The sequence below is a fragment of the Pseudophryne corroboree genome, unplaced genomic scaffold (assembly GCF_028390025.1).
Source record: "Pseudophryne corroboree isolate aPseCor3 unplaced genomic scaffold, aPseCor3.hap2 scaffold_749, whole genome shotgun sequence".
Lineage (NCBI taxonomy): Eukaryota > Metazoa > Chordata > Amphibia > Anura > Myobatrachidae > Pseudophryne > Pseudophryne corroboree.
The window spans coordinates 1-7,130 of NW_026970329.1; the positions used below are offsets into that span (position 1 = coordinate 1).

The following is a 7,130-nucleotide window of genomic DNA, read 5'->3' on the forward strand; positions in this document are numbered from 1 at the left end:
AGTGATTACTGCGGCCCCTTCCCTCTCTCCTTCTGTAGTGATTACTGCGGCCCCTTCCCTCTCTCCTTCTGTAGTGATTACTGCGGCCCCTTCCCCTCTCCTTCTGTAGTGATTACTGCGGCCCCTTCCCCTCTCCTTCTGTAGTGATTACTGCGGCCCCTTCCCCTCTCCTTCTGTAGTGATTACTGCGGCCCCTTCCTCTCCTTCTGTAGTGATTACTGCGGCCCCTTCCCCTCTCCTTCTGTAGTGATTACTGCGGCCCTTCCCTCTCCTTCTGTAGTGATTACTGCGGCCCCTTCCCCTCTCTTCTGTAGTGATTACTGCGGCCCCTTCCCCTCTCCTTCTGTAGTGATTACTGCGGCCCCTTCCCCTCTCCTTCTGTAGTGATTACTGCGGCCCCTTCCCCTCTCCTTCTGTAGTGATTACTGCGGCCCCTTCCCCTCTCCTTCTGTAGTGATTACTGCGGCCCCCTTCCCCTCCTCCTTCTGTAGTGATTACTGCGGCCCCTTCCCCTCTCCTTCTGTAGTGATTACTGCGGCCCCTTCCCCTCCTCCTTCTGTAGTGATTACTGCGGCCCCTTCCCCCTCCTCCTTCTGTAGTGATTACTGCGGCCCCTTCCCCTCTCCTTCTGTAGTGATTACTGCGGCCCCTTCCCCCTCTCCTTCTGTAGTGATTACTGCGGCCCCTTCCCCTCTCCTTCTGTAGTGATTACTGCGGCCCCTTCCCCCTCCTTCTGTAGTGATTACTGCGGCCCCTTCCCCCCTCCTTCTGTAGTGATTACTGCGGCCCCTTCCCCCTCTCCTTCTGTAGTGATTACTGCGGCCCCTTCCCCCCTCCTTCTGTAGTGATTACTGCGGCCCCTTCCCTCTCCTCTCTGTAGTGATTACTGCGGCCCCTTCCCCCTCTCCTTCTGTAGTGATTACTGCGGCCCCTTCCCCCTCCTTCTGAGTGATTCTGCGCCCCTTCCCCTCCTTCTGTAGTGATTACTGCGGCCCCTTCCCCCTCCTTCTGTAGTGATTACTGCGGCCCCTTCCCCTCTCCTTCTGTAGTGATTACTGCGGCCCCTTCCCCCTCTCCTTCTGTAGTGATTACTGCGGCCCCTTCCCCTCTCCTTCTGTAGTGATTACTGCGGCCCCTTCCCCCTCCTTCTGTAGTGATTACTGCGGCCCCTTCCCCTCTCCTTCTGTAGTGATTACTGCGGCCCCTTCCCCCTCCTTCTGTAGTGATTACTGCGGCCCCTTCCCTCTCCTTCTGTAGGATTACTGCGGCCCCTTCCCTCTCCTTCTGTAGTGATTACTGCGGCCCCTTCCCCTCTTCCTTCTGTAGTGATTACTGCGGCCCCTTCCCCTCTCCTTCTGTAGTGATTACTGCGGCCCCTTCCCCTCTCCTTCTGTAGTGATTACTGCGGCCCCTTCCCTCTCCTTCTGTAGTGATTACTGCGGCCCCTTCCCTCTCTCCTTCTGTAGTGATTACTGCGGCCCCTTCCCTCTCCTTCTGTAGTGATTACTGCGGCCCTTCCCCCTCTCCTTCTGTAGTGATTACTGCGGCCCCTTCCCTCTCCTTCTGTAGTGATTACTGCGGCCCCTTCCCCTCTCCTTCTGTAGTGATGTACTGCGGCCCCTTCCCCTCTCCTTCTGTAGTCGATTACTGCGGCCCCTTCCCCTCTCCTTCTGTAGTGATTACTGCGGCCCCTTCCCCCTCCTTCTGTAGTGATTACTGCTGGCCCCTTCCCCTCTCCTTCTGTAGTGATTACTGCGGCCCCTTCCTCGTCTCTCTGTAGTGATTACTGCGGCCCCTTCCCCCTCCTTCTGTAGTGATTACTGCGGCCCCTTCCCCTCTCCTTCTGTAGTGATTACTGCGGCCCCTTCCCCTCTCCTTCTGTAGTGATTACTGCTGGCCCCTTCCCCTCTCCTTCTGTAGTGATTACTGCGGCCCCTTCCCCTCTCCTTCTGTAGTGATTACTGTCGGCCCGCTTCCCCCTCTCCTTCTGTAGTGATTACTGCGTCCGCTTCCCTCCGTCCTCCTGTAGTGATTACTGCGGCCCCTTCCCCCCCTCCTTCTGTAGTGATTACTGTCGGCCCCTTCCCCCTCTCCTTCTGTAGTGATTACTGCGGCCCCTTCCCCTCTCCTCTAGTGAATACTGCTGGCCCCTTCCCCTCTCCTTCTGTAGTGATTACTGCGGCCCCTTCCCCTCTCCTTCTGTAGTGATTACTGCGGCCCCTTCCCCTCTCCTTCTGTAGTGATTACTGCGGCCCCTTCCCCTCTCCTTCTGTAGTGATTACTGCGGCCCCTTCCCCTCTCCTTCTGTAGTGATTACTGTCGGCCCCTTCCCCTCTCCTTCTGTAGTGATTACTGCGGCCCCTTCCCTCTCTCCTTCTGTATTGATTACTGCGGCCCCTTCCCCCTCCTTCTGTAGTGATTACTGCAGCCCCTTCCCCTCTCCTTCTGTAGTGATTACTGCGGTCCCTTCCCCTCTCCTCTGTAGTGAATACTGCGGCCCCTTCCCCTCTCCTGTAGTGGATACTGTGGCCCCTTCCCCCCCCGTGTTGCCTCCTGTCTGGCAAGATCTCATTGCAGAGCAGAAAGACAAATCGAAAGCAAAATGTGTAGAGATGTTTTGGAACACAATTTAAGTGGATTCGCATTTATTAGGTAAAGTTCATTACCTGTGATGAAACACGGATCTTCCAGAATGATCCTGAGACAGAACCATGCGCTGGAGACACCATCATGACCAGGAACGAAGAGAGCACGTCAAAGCAAATCCAAAGCCATGTTAATTGTTTATGTGATATCAAGTGTGTTATGGAAGTGAGTACCAGAAGGTGCAGCAGCGCATGTCATTACTACAAACATTGTCTAGCAACTTTGCGGGAAAGAATCAGAAGAAAGAGCCCAGAGTTGTGGGAAATGGTTCTATCCTCTGTCAGCACAACGCATCAGACAACATAGCTCTCTCTGTGACAGCGTTTGGCCGATAAGCAGATTGCAGTGCTAGATCACCCTCCAGACCTAGCACCGTGTGATGACTTTCCTAACCCTAAAGTCAAATCTGTAAAGCAAGGGAACCCATTTCTTTTTCATCCACTAGGGGTCACTGGAGTACTCTTGGGATATGGACGGCGTAGCAGAACAGGATATGGACGGCGTAGCAGAACAAAGGCACTGAATATTTAAATTTAGAACTCTCCACCCCTCCATATCCCAGAGTACCTCAGTGTACGAACCCAGTGTTTTTTCTGTGCTCAAAGCACTAACATCGGCTTGTGGGACTTCCCACACTTGGATGGAAGATTTTATTAATTTTTCATTTTGACTTTTTAATTTTTCATTTTTACACTTAGCACATCCCTTCCCAGTTTCTGGAAACAACATGGGTCCGGGATGGTGCCGCTGCAGGGCAGCGCATGGCGTGTCGGTCCTCACAAAGAGCACCCTCACAGCCACAGGCAGTGTCTCCTGCAACAGCTGGACGGAGCTTACAGAAAGAAGCCCCGTCACAGCCAGGAAGAAATGATCAACGAGCTGGACGGAGCTTACAAAGCCCCGTCACAGCCAGGAACAAGCTGGACGGAGCTTACAGAAAGAAGCCCCCGTCGCAGCCAGGAACAAGATGACTTGAAAGCTGGACGGAGCTTACACAGAGAAGCCCCGTCGCAGCCTTGAATAGGAGAAAGGTAAGCTGGGGGAACGGGGCGGTCAGCGCAGGCTGCCGCCCCGCTAGGTGGGTCAGAGTGAATGCCGCTGCCACGCACCGCCCGCCACAGCGCCCAGCCGCTACGTCTGAGACTCGCTCCAGACGGCAGCGCTACGTCCGCCCGTCCCAGCCGCTCCGTCCGGCCGCCCAGCACATCCACCCGCAGACGCTCACTAACAGCGTTAACATGGTGACAACCGGGCCGCTGCTCCGTCCGGCCGCCCAGCACCGCAGATTAATGCCAGCCTCCCTGCAAGCCTCACTGCAAGTCTTCCCGGCCTTTCCTGAGAAGACACAGCGTTACAGGGGGGAAGGGGGGCGGTGGAATCTGGCGGCTCCACTGCGGAAAGGGGGGGGTGGGGGGGGGGGGGGGGGGGGGGGGGGGGGGGGGGGGGGGGGGGGGGGGGGGGGGGGGGGGGGGGGGGGGGGGGGGGGGGGGGGGGGGGGGGGGGGGGGGGGGGGGGGGGGGGGGGGGGGGGGGGGGGGGGGGGGGGGGGGGGGGGGGGGGGGGGGGGGGGGGGGGGGGGGGGGGGGGGGGGGGGGGGGGGGGGGGGGGGGGGGGGGGGGGGGGGGGGGGGGGGGGGGGGGGGGGGGGGGGGGGGGGGGGGGGGGGGGGGGGGGGGGGGGGGGGGGGGGGGGGGGGGGGGGGGGGGGGGGGGGGGGGGGGGGGGGGGGGGGGGGGGGGGGGGGGGGGGGGGGGGGGGGGGGGGGGGGGGGGGGGGGGGGGGGGGGGGGGGGGGGGGGGGGGGGGGGGGGGGGGGGGGGGGGGGGGGGGGGGGGGGGGGGGGGGGGGGGGGGGGGGGGGGGGGGGGGGGGGGGGGGGGGGGGGGGGGGGGGGGGGGGGGGGGGGGGGGGGGGGGGGGGGGGGGGGGGGGGGGGGGGGGGGGGGGGGGGGGGGGGGGGGGGGGGGGGGGGGGGGGGGGGGGGGGGGGGGGGGGGGGGGGGGGGGGGGGGGGGGGGGGGGGGGGGGGGGGGGGGGGGGGGGGGGGGGGGGGGGGGGGGGGGGGGGGGGGGGGGGGGGGGGGGGGGGGGGGGGGGGGGGGGGGGGGGGGGGGGGGGGGGGGGGGGGGGGGGGGGGGGGGGGGGGGGGGGGGGGGGGGGGGGGGGGGGGGGGGGGGGGGGGGGGGGGGGGGGGGGGGGGGGGGGGGGGGGGGGGGGGGGGGGGGGGGGGGGGGGGGGGGGGGGGGGGGGGGGGGGGGGGGGGGGGGGGGGGGGGGGGGGGGGGGGGGGGGGGGGGGGGGGGGGGGGGGGGGGGGGGGGGGGGGGGGGGGGGGGGGGGGGGGGGGGGGGGGGGGGGGGGGGGGGGGGGGGGGGGGGGGGGGGGGGGGGGGGGGGGGGGGGGGGGGGGGGGGGGGGGGGGGGGGGGGGGGGGGGGGGGGGGGGGGGGGGGGGGGGGGGGGGGGGGGGGGGGGGGGGGGGGGGGGGGGGGGGGGGGGGGGGGGGGGGGGGGGGGGGGGGGGGGGGGGGGGGGGGGGGGGGGGGGGGGGGGGGGGGGGGGGGGGGGGGGGGGGGGGGGGGGGGGGGGGGGGGGGGGGGGGGGGGGGGGGGGGGGGGGGGGGGGGGGGGGGGGGGGGGGGGGGGGGGGGGGGGGGGGGGGGGGGGGGGGGGGGGGGGGGGGGGGGGGGGGGGGGGGGGGGGGGGGGGGGGGGGGGGGGGGGGGGGGGGGGGGGGGGGGGGGGGGGGGGGGGGGGGGGGGGGGGGGGGGGGGGGGGGGGGGGGGGGGGGGGGGGGGGGGGGGGGGGGGGGGGGGGGGGGGGGGGGGGGGGGGGGGGGGGGGGGGGGGGGGGGGGGGGGGGGGGGGGGGGGGGGGGGGGGGGGGGGGGGGGGGGGGGGGGGGGGGGGGGGGGGGGGGGGGGGGGGGGGGGGGGGGGGGGGGGGGGGGGGGGGGGGGGGGGGGGGGGGGGGGGGGGGGGGGGGGGGGGGGGGGGGGGGGGGGGGGGGGGGGGGGGGGGGGGGGGGGGGGGGGGGGGGGGGGGGGGGGGGGGGGGGGGGGGGGGGGGGGGGGGGGGGGGGGGGGGGGGGGGGGGGGGGGGGGGGGGGGGGGGGGGGGGGGGGGGGGGGGGGGGGGGGGGGGGGGGGGGGGGGGGGGGTATGTAAAATACCTATATAAACAGCAGTTATGTAGCTATATGTGACAGTAAATAATGCAGACATGTATTATAACCTGTCCTGTGATATGAGCCTAATCATGTATAACTGTGATTATCACTGTATAATAGGCTATTGAGCCTATATTAATGTATATGATTATCACTGTATAATAGGCTATTGAGCCTATATTATTGCTGTATAATAGGCTATTGAGCCTATATTAATGTATATGATTATCACTGTATAATAGGCTATTGAGCCTATATTAATGCTGTATAATAGGCTATTGAGCATATATTAATGTCTGTAATTATCATAGGCTATTGAGCCTAATATATATATATATATTATATATATATATATATATATATATATTTATTCATAGAGCATGTGTTGTACCCATACTGTGATTATAAGAGGCTATATTAACACGGAACAATTGTAACTTGTTCGGTGATTATCACAGTCAGCATGACAAAGGGGCCATTTTAACATGCTTCCTGTTGTTTTTTCCAGTTTGTAATTCTGGAACATTCCTGCCCTACATCTCTAAGCCACCAGAGACGCAGGGGTGTTAGTGGGAATTTGGTTCGGGTTTCACATGCCCATGTGAACTGCTTTTCACATAAAGAATACTCTGGTTTCTCTTCAGATCGAATAAATCTTTCGCTTTTTACTACAGATTTCCGTAGAGAGAAACAACCATGAGTTTCATATATATATATGACACATAATAACTTCAATAAGTCGTGCAAGTGTCTGTCCGTTGCCTATTGTGGTGTCTGTCTGCATAGCGAGTAAGGCTCTAGCGCAGACTAAAAATAAGTTTAAAGATCCTATGTTAAGCATTGGCAATTCAAATTAAAAGAGCGGTAACATCGGAGTCTCGGAGTTACTCCGCCAGCTCTAACGAAGGACAGTCTTTCCAAAGGGCCAATTTCCCTTTGGGTACCAGAGTGTTTATTTAACTGGTCTTATAATTTAATGCACGATTCTATGTCAAATCTCACACCGATAACTACGAGTGAGAGGGGTACATTAGACCAGCACTCAGATAGTGCGGGGTTTTTTGACAACCATACATTGCTAAATCCCAGTGAGGCAATGTCTCCATTTTTACAGAGACTGAGAGACTCTAACCACTATTTAATCGTTTCCAAAATGACGCGATCCGCCATTGGTAAATGCGTCTGTGTCAAAAGATACATTGGGGTCACTAGACTCTATGTATGGAAACAATGACGATCACTGTTAAGAGAAGCTGCAGAGTATATCTGTAAAGCTTCTGCTAACGCCGGTTACTTCGATTCTCACTTTTCATCGTCGCTAGTTTAAGCGCGAC

At 62.8% G+C, this 7,130-nt stretch overlaps 1 non-coding gene across 1 annotated transcript; it reads left to right on the forward strand.

Moving 5' to 3' along the window:
- The first annotated feature begins 6,420 nt into the window (after positions 1 to 6,420).
- On the forward strand, positions 6,421 to 6,536 carry LOC135040596 (U5 spliceosomal RNA). Its single transcript, XR_010234461.1, has one exon. It is a non-coding gene; the product is annotated as a U5 spliceosomal RNA (small nuclear RNA).
- Positions 6,537 to 7,130: the final 594 nt, after the last annotated feature.